The 13,023-nt window shown below is 43.1% G+C and overlaps 4 non-coding genes across 4 annotated transcripts; 1 reads left to right on the plus strand and 3 right to left on the minus strand.

Annotated features, from left to right (window-relative positions):
• Positions 1 to 823: 823 nt before the first annotated feature.
• TRNAL-UAA (transfer RNA leucine (anticodon UAA)) lies at positions 824 to 906 on the minus strand. Its single transcript has one exon. It is a non-coding gene; the product is annotated as a tRNA-Leu (tRNA).
• A 4,830-nt stretch (positions 907 to 5,736) lies between these two features.
• TRNAL-UAA (transfer RNA leucine (anticodon UAA)) lies at positions 5,737 to 5,819 on the plus strand. The gene has a single exon. It is a non-coding gene; the product is annotated as a tRNA-Leu (tRNA).
• Positions 5,820 to 6,114: 295 nt separating this feature from the next.
• On the minus strand, positions 6,115 to 6,197 carry TRNAL-UAA (transfer RNA leucine (anticodon UAA)). Its single transcript has one exon. It is a non-coding gene; the product is annotated as a tRNA-Leu (tRNA).
• Positions 6,198 to 11,395: 5,198 nt separating this feature from the next.
• TRNAL-UAA (transfer RNA leucine (anticodon UAA)) lies at positions 11,396 to 11,478 on the minus strand. Its single transcript has one exon. It is a non-coding gene; the product is annotated as a tRNA-Leu (tRNA).
• Between the last annotated feature and the right edge of the window lie 1,545 nt (positions 11,479 to 13,023).

Raw genomic sequence — 13,023 nt, forward strand, 5'->3', positions numbered from 1 at the left:
ACATTTGCGGCAAAATAAATTCTGCAAATGTAGCGCTAAGGGCCGCAAGGGCCTTGTAAATCTGTCCCAAAGTGTTTTAGATTGTGTGAAGTGTAGTTTTGAGTCTTGAAAAGGGGTTAGTGTGATATTTCTTAAGATTAACGTCAATTTGCAGACATATTTAATAGGACATGTGACAAAAACGGTGTGAAAAAAGCACACCTTTTTTCGTCCTACACGCTGATAATCTTAAACATGTTTGATAGGTATGGTTGTATTTTTTTTTTTATTAAGTACATGCACGTTTTATAGAGGAGAGGCATGACATTACCTTGTATTCCTGAAATGTGTTTTGAGTAACCTGATAAAATATATAGATATGAAAATATATATATATATATAGAAAGCTCAATGTCACACAGTGAGCACTCTTGATATCTTTAATAAGTGCCATGTTGTTGCCCTTGCCTGCACAGGTACCAGGATGGCCGCGTTGGACTTAAGATCCAATGGACATGTGTCCATGTGGGTTCAAGCCCCACTCCTGGTAGAGAGATTTTGTAATTCATTATGCACCAAATGGAAAGCATTAAGTCAGGTATCATAAACAAATAAGTCACCTATAATAAACGAAAAAGCATACTGTAATACAACCTGCAACAAAAGGTTACTAAGTTTCAAAGAGAAATGTACAATACAAGGCGTTTACTTTTTTGGGGGTAGAAAAATACACGTTAATCGATATGAAGATTTTATATGTAGCTCTTATTTTAATATTAATCAGGAGCAACTGAAAAGTGCGTGAAATTGAAATGAACAGTGTCACGGGAGAGAAAAAATGATTTACCTGGAGTGGGGCTCGAACCCACGCAGACACATGTCCATTGGATCTTAAGTCCAACACCTTAACCACTCGGCCACCCTGATCTACATAGTGCAGGTGTGCCTGCAATCATGATATAGTTGTTTTTCAGGAGAAGAATCATCTATACTATCAGCCCTCCCAACAGGAAAAGCAGAATTCAAAACCCCCAAAATATCCCTCAGCTTTTGCATGGAAATAGGATGCCATTGATCCAACCTGGATCCATCCTCCATCGCCCAGCCAGCAACAATTCTCCTACACATTTCTCCTTCCATGGTATCATAATCCCAAAAGTACTTACCGAAAAATGTAATACCTGCCATCTTCCCTGTTATAGCCACCACCGCCAATCCTAGGTCAATATGTGTCATAATGAAGCAGACCCAATCCTCCCTCCTATACCGTGACATGTAAGGTCCCTCATACCTCCTCAATGCACCAGACTCAATAAATTCTGCCTAGGCCTTGCCATATGACCTCAAAGTAGATGGAGCAATGGACTGACGAATCAATTGTAACATCCTTAGATTCCCAGCTCCCAAAGGTCCACCGTCAAAGCCGTTTTAAGCAAATCTGCTCCCGGCACCAGTACACCGAATCTCTGCCACTGTGAACGAGATAGCCCATCAGTGATATCATTATTCACACCTGGAACATACTGACCCTTAAACAAAATATTGAATTTCAGACAATGAAGCAAAAATAAACGCAACAACTTCAAAACTTTTTCATCTCGAGCCTTCTGTGAATTGACTAAATTAACAACTGTTTGGCTATCCACATTAAAAACCACTCGCCTGTTTGCTAAAAGGTTACCACACAACACTAAAGCAACCATCAAATGGAAAAAAACTCCAGAAACGAAATGCTATGGTGTGCCTCTCTCCAAGAATCCGGCCATGACTCAGCAGTCCAATCACCATCTCAGAAAACCAAACCATGGGCTCCCGAATCATCAGAAAAAATTTGAACTTGCCATAACCATTCATCCTCAACCGTCAACATGTTAACACCATTATTACTTTGCTGGAAAGAAACCAACATTCTGAAGTCAGCATTGATGACCTCTTTAAGCCGAATTCTGGGATGAGGTAAAACAGCACCTTTGACTGAAAAACCAAGGCACCTACAAAGAGCTCTACCAACTCTCACCACACGGCACGCAAACTTCAAAGAACCCAATAAGGCTTGCACCTGCTGTAACTCCAGCTTATCCGTGGAAACAGCCTCCTCCAACAGAGAAATCAACTTTTGAACTTATCCACCGGAAACCGTACCTCAGATTTCTCTGAGTTCAATATAGCAGGGCCTTCAGTCTTATCCGGAGCCAAAGGTACTTCCATCTCCTCCATACACTTCTGAAATTCAATTAACCCTTTTTTACATTCATTGGACCACTGCAAGCCCATCAGAAAAGAGTCACCTAGGTAGTTCGTGACATGCCCGAGCCCAGTCTTCTGTTGGAAAAACCACTGCAAAAAACAACTACAAGTTTCAAACAGGGAACAAGAAACAGAACAGCCCATTGGCAACATTATATCCACAAATATAGAATCCTCAGATTAAAGACCCAACAATGAAAAATCCTCAGGATGTACCGGCAATAGTCAAAAGACAGATTGAATGTCTAACTTTGCCATTTGTGCCTTCCTTCCACAAGCCCTTACCAACTTAATTGCCTCTTCCACTGATGTGCAATGCACTATGGAGTCTTCATGTGCAATTAAATCATTAACTGACTCCCCTGCAGCCCACGATAGATGATGAATCAATCTAAACTCACCTTGTTGTGTTTTAGGCACAACACCCAGTGGTGAAATTGTTAAGTTATGAATCGGCCAGGTATCCCATGGACCCACCATTCTGCCAGCCTCCAATTCCGTCCTCAATTTCTTTCTCACCACTTCCGGATTCTCAACTGCAGATTTCAAATTTTTTCTCTGTCTTCTATGACCTTGATAACATAGCTTGAAACCCTCAAGAAACCTGTAGTACAGTAACTTGGCCTCCTCACGCCTCGGATAAAACTGCAACCAATAAAACAAAATATCAAATTTATTAGGAGAAGGGCCCTTTTCCCACCATCTGCTGTATCCGACCCCTTCCCCTATCACCACCTCTACCTGCATTAGCCTTCCATCCCCATTGCATCCCTCCAAAACATTGCACCAATGGATGTTTGCCCCTGCAATTGGAGCAATTGTGCATGAACTTGCACTGGAGTCGTGTGCATGAACCTCTGTTGAAGGACCAACAAGATCCATTCTGTGGGAACTGAGCTCTCGTGAAACTACCCACCCTAGATTGGTTGGGATGCCCCTGACAGGGCTTGTAAGGAACCAGAAGACCACTAGCTGTGTGTAACGCTGAGGCATTCTTGGAAGTACACAACCCTTGCATCCAAAGCTCATTATAAATATCTCACCATTCTTTATCTGGAAATAATGCCATCTGGGCTCTAAGTTCTTCATTATATCTAAAACATCCAAAACCACCATAGTCTATTTGAGCCCACCTAAAAACGTCCATGTATTTTAATAGAGAAATACAACGCTCCGGATGCCTCTCACAATAAACGCTAGCAATGATTAAGAATACTGACATCCAATTCTCAAGGGTAGTGGGAACTTTCGGCCTCCTAGCTAATTCCCATTCCTCCTCCTTTGACCCTTCCTTAGCCCACACTTCTCTATGTAATAATTTAAAAACATCAACAAACTCACCTTTACAAATGTTTTCCTTCATGGCTTGGGTGAGATGCGCCCCCAAAGGCAAGAACAACCCCATATATGGCAACTTTTTACTTTTTACACTACCCTCACCTGAGTTTCCTTTTTCCTTACCTGGCTCTGCCTTAGAAGCCTCCTCACCACTTGCCTCTGACTTACCATCATTGACTCCGACTTTTTTGTTCACAGCCCCCCCAAATGGACATTGTCTGCATCTTTAACTGCTTCATTATTTGCATCATCTTTCCCACTCAATCTACCCAAACTTCCTTATGCTAACGCAAAAGGGTATTACCCACTGTTACAGACACCAAACACACTACCTTCATGCTTAACTCTTCACACCCCATAGCCACAGCAGCCTGTGTCTCACCTTTTTTGAATGAAACCACTTGCAGGTACCTGATTATTCATCTTGACTTTCCGATTACGCTGCACCATCAAAGGGGGCAAATCCTGAAACACACCAAAACTCTTTCCTCTGTTAGAACAGCTCACCTAATTTCTTTGCTGCATCTCCTTCCCCGAAGTCTCATCCCCACCCTCACAATTCTCCCCATCCTTAGTCTCCTGGTCGTCATCGTAATCCATCAATTCATCATGCAAAATGAGCCCCGAAGCCAACGAGACAGCACCTTGGCTGATAGCTGGGATCTTGAAGCCGTGATTGTACCATAAATCAAATGATTCACCAGGCCACTCCCTTGTAATCGGGTTGATCGCTCTGGATGCAACCCTCTCTTATGACCGGCATTTTAAAGGTGCCCAGACCTTTACCGGCGTCTCCGCTGTTGTCTTATTTTTCATGACGTCCTTTGGCATGGCTCGTCCTCCTGAGCTGCGAAGCCCAAAGGAGCTGTCACACCCCAAAAATGCTTCAGCCACCCCAGGGTGTGCTTTCTTAAGCTCACCCCTGACAAAGCTATGCCCATCTTCCTGTAATTGCTGGACTCTATTGAAATTGACCTCACTTGTGTCAAAATTATAAACCACCTGTTGCTCCGAGACAAACACAAAGGGGCAGATTTAAGGAAAGTGGCTCTGCTGGTGCAGCGCCACGTTCCTTGCACCCCTTAACGCCCCTGTACCGCCACCATGTGTGAGCTATATATATAATAATACGGCGCACCATGGCACAGGGTAGGGGCATTAGCGTTATATTTTTTACGCTATTGATGTACTCTGCAAGATTAGCGCCATCATTTTGGGACTAATCCTGCAGAGTACATAGGGGCCCATTATAAATAATGGTATTCCCCCTTTTAACGCCTCCTCTGAGTAGGCGTTAAAAGTGTAAAACAAATGGCGCAAGGAAATCTCTTAGATTGCCTTGCGCCATTTTTTCGGGCTCCCTAATGGGCGAACGCCCACCTTGTATAAATTATGCCTGACCCTTCCCCACCACACCGCTTCCTCTACTGCCAACTCTATGCCTCCCAGCCATTCCCGTGCAGTGCGGCAAACGAAGCGACCCACGCGGAGTCAAGAGTTCGCTCTTGGCTACAACACCAGCCCCAGAGACACCCTTCTCAAAAAGCAACCTGTCAGGTGAGGAACGAGCGTGCCCACTCTCTAACAAGGGAACGCCCCCTTTGCACACATCATGCATATATTATGCATGATGTGGCGCAAAGTGTTAACAAGTTGGCGCAAACCTAGCTTGCGCCACCTTGTAAATATTTTGCTATGGTAGTGGCCTATGATCTTCACATTTGCGGCAAAATAAATTCTGCAAATGTAGCGCTAAGGGCCGCAAGGGCCTTGTAAATCTGTCCCAAAGTGTTTTAGATTGTGTGAAGTGTAGTTTTGAGTCTTGAAAAGGGGTTAGTGTGATATTTCTTAAGATTAACGTCAATTTGCAGACATATTTAATAGGACATGTGACAAAAACGGTGTGAAAAAAGCACACCTTTTTTCGTCCTACACGCTGATAATCTTAAACATGTTTGATAGGTATGGTTGTATTTTTTTTTTTATTAAGTACATGCACGTTTTATAGAGGAGAGGCATGACATTACCTTGTATTCCTGAAATGTGTTTTGCGTAACCTGATAAAATATATAGATATGAAAATATATATATATATAGAAAGCTCAATGTCACTCAGTGAGCACTCTTGATATCTATAATAAGTGCCATGTTGTTGCCCTTTCCTGCACAGGTACCAGGATGGCCGAGTGGTTAAGGCGTTGGACTTAAGATCCAATGGACATGTGTCCACGTGGGTTCAAGCCCCACTCCTGGTTGAGAGATTTTGTAATTCATTATGCACCAAATGGAAAGCAGGGAAGTCAGGTATCATAAACAAATAAGTCACCTATAATAAACGAAAAAGCATACTGTAATACAACCTGCAACAAAAGGTTACTAAGTTTCAAAGAGAAATATACAATACAAGGCGTTTACTTTTTTGGGGGTAGAAAAATACACGTTAATCGATATGAAGATTTTATATGTAGCTCTTATTTTAATATTAATCAGGAGCAACTGAAAAGTGCGTGAAATTGAAATGAACAGTGTCACGGGAGAGAAAAAATTATATACCAGGAGTGGGGCTCGAACCCACACAGACACATGGCCATTGGATCTTAAGTCCAACGCCTTAACCACTCGGCCACCCTGGTCTACATAATGCAGGTGTGCCTGCACTCATGATATAGTTGTTTTTCAGGAGAAGAATCATCTATACTATCAGCCCTCCCAACAGGAAAAGCAGAATTCAAAACCCCCAAAATATCCCTCAGCTTTTGCATGGAAATAGGATGCCATTGATCCAACCTGGATCCATCCTCCATTGCCCAGCCAGCAACAATTCTCCTACACATTTCTCCTTCCATGGTATCATAATCCCAAAAGAACTTACCAAAAAATGTAATACCTGCCATCTTCCCTGTTATAGCCACCACCGCCAATCCTAGGTCAATATGTGTCATAATGAAGCGGACTCCATCCTCCCTCCTATACCGTGACATGTAAGGTCCCTCATACCTCCTCAATGCACCAGACTCAATAAATTCTGCCTAGGCCTTGCCATATGACCTCAAAGTAGATGGAGCAATGGACTGACGAATCAATTGTAACATCCTTAGATTCCCAGCTCCCAAAGGTCCACCGTCAAAGCCGTTTTAAGCAAATCTGCTCCCGGCACCAGTACACCGAATCTCTGCCACTGTGAACGAGATAGCCCATCAGTGATATCATTATTCACACCTGGAACATACTGACCCTTAAACAAAATATTGAATTTCAGACAATGAAGCAAAAATAAACGCAACAACTTCAAAACTTTTTCATCTCGAGCCTTCTGTGAATTGACTAAATTAACAACTGTTTGGCTATCCACATTAAAAACCACTCGCCTGTTTGCTAAAAGGTTACCACACAACACTAAAGCAACCATCAAATGGAAAAAAACTCCAGAAACGAAATGCTATGGTGTGCCTCTCTCCAAGAATCCGGCCATGACTCAGCAGTCCAATCACCATCTCAGAAAACCAAACCATGGGCTCCCGAATCATCAGAAAAAATTTGAACTTGCCATAACCATTCATCCTCAACCGTCAACATGTTAACACCATTATTACTTTGCTGGAAAGAAACCAACATTCTGAAGTCAGCATTGATGACCTCTTTAAGCCGAATTCTGGGATGAGGTAAAACAGCACCTTTGACTGAAAAACCAAGGCACCTACAAAGAGCTCTACCAACTCTCACCACACGGCACGCAAACTTCAAAGAACCCAATAAGGCTTGCACCTGCTGTAACTCCAGCTTATCCGTGGAAACAGCCTCCTCCAACAGAGAAATCAACTTTTGAACTTATCCACCGGAAACCGTACCTCAGATTTCTCTGAGTTCAATATAGCAGGGCCTTCAGTCTTATCCGGAGCCAAAGGTACTTCCATCTCCTCCATACACTTCTGAAATTCAATTAACCCTTTTTTACATTCATTGGACCACTGCAAGCCCATCAGAAAAGAATCACCTAGGTAGTTCGTGACATGCCCGAGCCCAGTTTTCTGTTGGAAAAACCACTGCAAAAAACAACTACAAGTTTCAAACAGGGAACAAGAAACAGAACAGCCCATTGGCAACATTATATCCACAAATATAGAATCCTCAGATTAAAGACCCAACAATGAAAAATCCTCAGGATGTACCGGCAATAGTCAAAAGACAGATTGAATGTCTAACTTTGCCATTTGTGCCTTCCTTCCACAAGCCCTTACCAACTTAATTGCCTCTTCCACTGATGTGCAATGCACTATGGAGTCTTCATGTGCAATTAAATCATTAACTGACTCCCCTGCAGCCCACGATAGATGATGAATCAATCTAAACTCACCTTGTTGTGTTTTAGGCACAACACCCAGTGGTGAAATTGTTAAGTTATGAATCGGCCAGGTATCCCATGGACCCACCATTCTGCCAGCCTCCAATTCCGTCCTCAATTTCTTTCTCACCACTTCCGGATTCTCAACTGCAGATTTCAATTTTTTTCTCTGTCTTCTATGACCTTGATAACATAGCTTGAAACCCTCAAGAAAACTGTAGTACAGTAACTTGGCCTCCTCACGCCTCGGATAAAACTGCAACCAATAAAACAAAATATCAAATTTATTAGGAGAAGGGCCCTTTTCCCACCATCTGCTGTATCCGACCCCTTCCCCTATCACCACCTCTACCTGCATTAGCCTTCCATCCCCATTGCATCCCTCCAAAACATTGCACCAATGGATGTTTGCCCCTGCAATTGGAGCAATTGTGCATGAACTTGCACTGGAGTCGTGTGCATGACCCTCTGTTGAAGGACCAACAAGATCCATTCTGTGGGAACTGAGCTCTCGTGAAACTACCCACCCTAGATTGGTTGGGATGCCCCTGACAGGGCTTGTAAGGAACCAGAAGACCACTAGCTGTGTGTAACGCTGAGGCATTCTTGGAAGTACACAACCCTTGCATCCAAAGCTCATTATAAATATCTCACCATTCTTTATCTGGAAATAATGCCATCTGGGCTCTAAGTTCTTCATTATATCTAAAACATCCAAAACCACCATAGTCTATTTGAGCCCACCTAAAAACGTCCATGTATTTTAATAGAGAAATACAACGCTCCGGATGCCTCTCACAATAAACGCTAGCAATGATTAAGAATACTGACATCCAATTCTCAAGGGTAGTGGGAACTTTCGGCCTCCTAGCTAATTCCCATTCCTCCTCCTTTGACCCTTCCTTGGCCCACACTTCTCTATGTAATAATTTAAAAACATCAACAAACTCACCTTTACAAATGTTTTCCTTCATGGCTTGGGTGAGATGCGCCCCCAAAGGCAAGAACAACCCCATATATGGCAACTTTTTACTTTTTACACTACCCTCACCTGAGTTTCCTTTTTCCTTACCTGGCTCTGCGTTAGAAGCCTCCTCACCACTTGCCTCTGACTTACCATCATTGACTCCGACTTTTTTGTTCACAGCCCCCCCAAATGGACATTGTCTGCATCTTTAACTGCTTCATTATTTGCATCATCTTTCCCACTCAATCTACCCAAACTTCCTTATGCTAACGCAAAAGGGTATTACCCACTGTTACAGACACCAAACACACTACCTTCATGCTTAACTCTTCACACCCCATAGCCACAGCAGCCTGTGTCTCACCTTTTTTGAATGAAACCACTTGCAGGTACCTGATTATTCATCTTGACTTTCCGATTACGCTGCACCATCAAAGGGGGCAAATCCTGAAACACACCAAAACGCTTTCCTCTGTTAGAACAGCTCACCTAATTTCTTTGCTGCATCTCCTTCCCCGAAGTCTCATCCCCACCCTCACAATTCTCCCCATCCTTAGTCTCCTGGTCGTCATCGTAATCCATCAATTCATCATGCAAAATGAGCCCCGAAGCCAACGAGACAGCACCTTGGCTGATAGCTGGGATCTTGAAGCCGTGATTGTACCATAAATCAAATGATTCACCAGGCCACTCCCTTGTAATCGGGTTGATCGCTCTGGATGCAACCCTCTCTTATGACCGGCATTTTAAAGGTGCCCAGACCTTTACCGGCGTCTCCGCTGTTGTCTTATTTTTCATGACGTCCTTTGGCATGGCTCGTCCTCCTGAGCTGCGAAGCCCAAAGGAGCTGTCACACCCCAAAAATGCTTCAGCCACCCCAGGGTGTGATTTCTTAAGCTCACCCCTGACAAAGCTATGCCCATCTTCCTGTAATTGCTGGACTCTATTGAAATTGACCTCACTTGTGTCAAAATTATAAACCACCTGTTGCTCCGAGACAAACACAAAGGGGCAGATTTAAGGAAAGTGGCTCTGCCGGTGCAGCGCCACGTTCCTTGCACCCCTTAACGCCCCTGTACCGCCACCATGTGTGAGCTATATATATAATAATACGGCGCACCATGGCACAGGGTAGGGGCATTAGCGTTATATTTTTTACGCTATTGATGTACTCTGCAAGATTAGCGCCATCATTTTGGGACTAATCCTGCAGAGTACATAGGGGCCCATTATAAATAATGGTATTCCCCCTTTTAACGCCTCCTCTGAGTAGGCGTTAAAAGTGTAAAACAAATGGCGCAAGGAAATCTCTTAGATTGCCTTGCGCCATTTTTTCGGGCTCCCTAATGGGCGAACGCCCACCTTGTATAAATTATGCCTGACCCTTCCCCACCACACCGCTTCCTCTACTGCCAACTCTATGCCTCCCAGCCATTCCCGTGCAGTGCGGCAAACGAAGCGACCCACGCGGAGTCAAGAGTTCGCTCTTGGCTACAACACCAGCCCCAGAGACACCCTTCTCAAAAAGCAACCTGTCAGGTGAGGAACGAGCGTGCCCACTCTCTAACAAGGGAACGCCCCCTTTGCACACATCATGCATATATTATGCATGATGTGGCGCAAAGTGTTAACAAGTTGGCGCAAACCTAGCTTGCGCCACCTTGTAAATATTTTGCTATGGTAGTGGCCTATGATCTTCACATTTGCGGCAAAATAAATTCTGCAAATGTAGCGCTAAGGGCCGCAAGGGCCTTGTAAATCTGTCCCAAAGTGTTTTAGATTGTGTGAAGTGTAGTTTTGAGTCTTGAAAAGGGGTTAGTGTGATATTTCTTAAGATTAACGTCAATTTGCAGACATATTTAATAGGACATGTGACAAAAACGGTGTGAAAAAAGCACACCTTTTTTCGTCCTACACGCTGATAATCTTAAACATGTTTGATAGGTATGGTTGTATTTTTTTTTTTATTAAGTACATGCACGTTTTATAGAGGAGAGGCATGACATTACCTTGTATTCCTGAAATGTGTTTTGAGTAACCTGATAAAATATATAGATATGAAAATATATATATATATATAGAAAGCTCAATGTCACACAGTGAGCACTCTTGATATCTTTAATAAGTGCCATGTTGTTGCCCTTGCCTGCACAGGTACCAGGATGGCCGCGTTGGACTTAAGATCCAATGGACATGTGTCCATGTGGGTTCAAGCCCCACTCCTGGTAGAGAGATTTTGTAATTCATTATGCACCAAATGGAAAGCATTAAGTCAGGTATCATAAACAAATAAGTCACCTATAATAAACGAAAAAGCATACTGTAATACAACCTGCAACAAAAGGTTACTAAGTTTCAAAGAGAAATGTACAATACAAGGCGTTTACTTTTTTGGGGGTAGAAAAATACACGTTAATCGATATGAAGATTTTATATGTAGCTCTTATTTTAATATTAATCAGGAGCAACTGAAAAGTGCGTGAAATTGAAATGAACAGTGTCACGGGAGAGAAAAAATGATTTACCTGGAGTGGGGCTCGAACCCACGCAGACACATGTCCATTGGATCTTAAGTCCAACACCTTAACCACTCGGCCACCCTGATCTACATAGTGCAGGTGTGCCTGCAATCATGATATAGTTGTTTTTCAGGAGAAGAATCATCTATACTATCAGCCCTCCCAACAGGAAAAGCAGAATTCAAAACCCCCAAAATATCCCTCAGCTTTTGCATGGAAATAGGATGCCATTGATCCAACCTGGATCCATCCTCCATCGCCCAGCCAGCAACAATTCTCCTACACATTTCTCCTTCCATGGTATCATAATCCCAAAAGTACTTACCGAAAAATGTAATACCTGCCATCTTCCCTGTTATAGCCACCACCGCCAATCCTAGGTCAATATGTGTCATAATGAAGCAGACCCAATCCTCCCTCCTATACCGTGACATGTAAGGTCCCTCATACCTCCTCAATGCACCAGACTCAATAAATTCTGCCTAGGCCTTGCCATATGACCTCAAAGTAGATGGAGCAATGGACTGACGAATCAATTGTAACATCCTTAGATTCCCAGCTCCCAAAGGTCCACCGTCAAAGCCGTTTTAAGCAAATCTGCTCCCGGCACCAGTACACCGAATCTCTGCCACTGTGAACGAGATAGCCCATCAGTGATATCATTATTCACACCTGGAACATACTGACCCTTAAACAAAATATTGAATTTCAGACAATGAAGCAAAAATAAACGCAACAACTTCAAAACTTTTTCATCTCGAGCCTTCTGTGAATTGACTAAATTAACAACTGTTTGGCTATCCACATTAAAAACCACTCGCCTGTTTGCTAAAAGGTTACCACACAACACTAAAGCAACCATCAAATGGAAAAAAACTCCAGAAACGAAATGCTATGGTGTGCCTCTCTCCAAGAATCCGGCCATGACTCAGCAGTCCAATCACCATCTCAGAAAACCAAACCATGGGCTCCCGAATCATCAGAAAAAATTTGAACTTGCCATAACCATTCATCCTCAACCGTCAACATGTTAACACCATTATTACTTTGCTGGAAAGAAACCAACATTCTGAAGTCAGCATTGATGACCTCTTTAAGCCGAATTCTGGGATGAGGTAAAACAGCACCTTTGACTGAAAAACCAAGGCACCTACAAAGAGCTCTACCAACTCTCACCACACGGCACGCAAACTTCAAAGAACCCAATAAGGCTTGCACCTGCTGTAACTCCATCTTATCCGTGGAAACAGCCTCCTCCAACAGAGAAATCAACTTTTGAACTTATCCACCGGAAACCGTACCTCAGATTTCTCTGAGTTCAATATAGCAGGGCCTTCAGTCTTATCCGGAGCCAAAGGTACTTCCATCTCCTCCATACACTTCTGAAATTCAATTAACCCTTTTTTACATTCATTGGACCACTGCAAGCCCATCAGAAAAGAGTCACCTAGGTAGTTCGTGACATGCCCGAGCCCAGTCTTCTGTTGGAAAAACCACTGCAAAAAACAACTACAAGTTTCAAACAGGGAACAAGAAACAGAACAGCCCATTGGCAACATTATATCCACAAATATAGAATCCTCAGATTAAAGACCCAACAATGAAAAATCCTCAGGATGTACCGGCAATAG

The sequence above is a fragment of the Pleurodeles waltl genome, chromosome 5 (genome assembly GCF_031143425.1).
Source record: "Pleurodeles waltl isolate 20211129_DDA chromosome 5, aPleWal1.hap1.20221129, whole genome shotgun sequence".
Taxonomy (NCBI): domain Eukaryota; kingdom Metazoa; phylum Chordata; class Amphibia; order Caudata; family Salamandridae; genus Pleurodeles; species Pleurodeles waltl.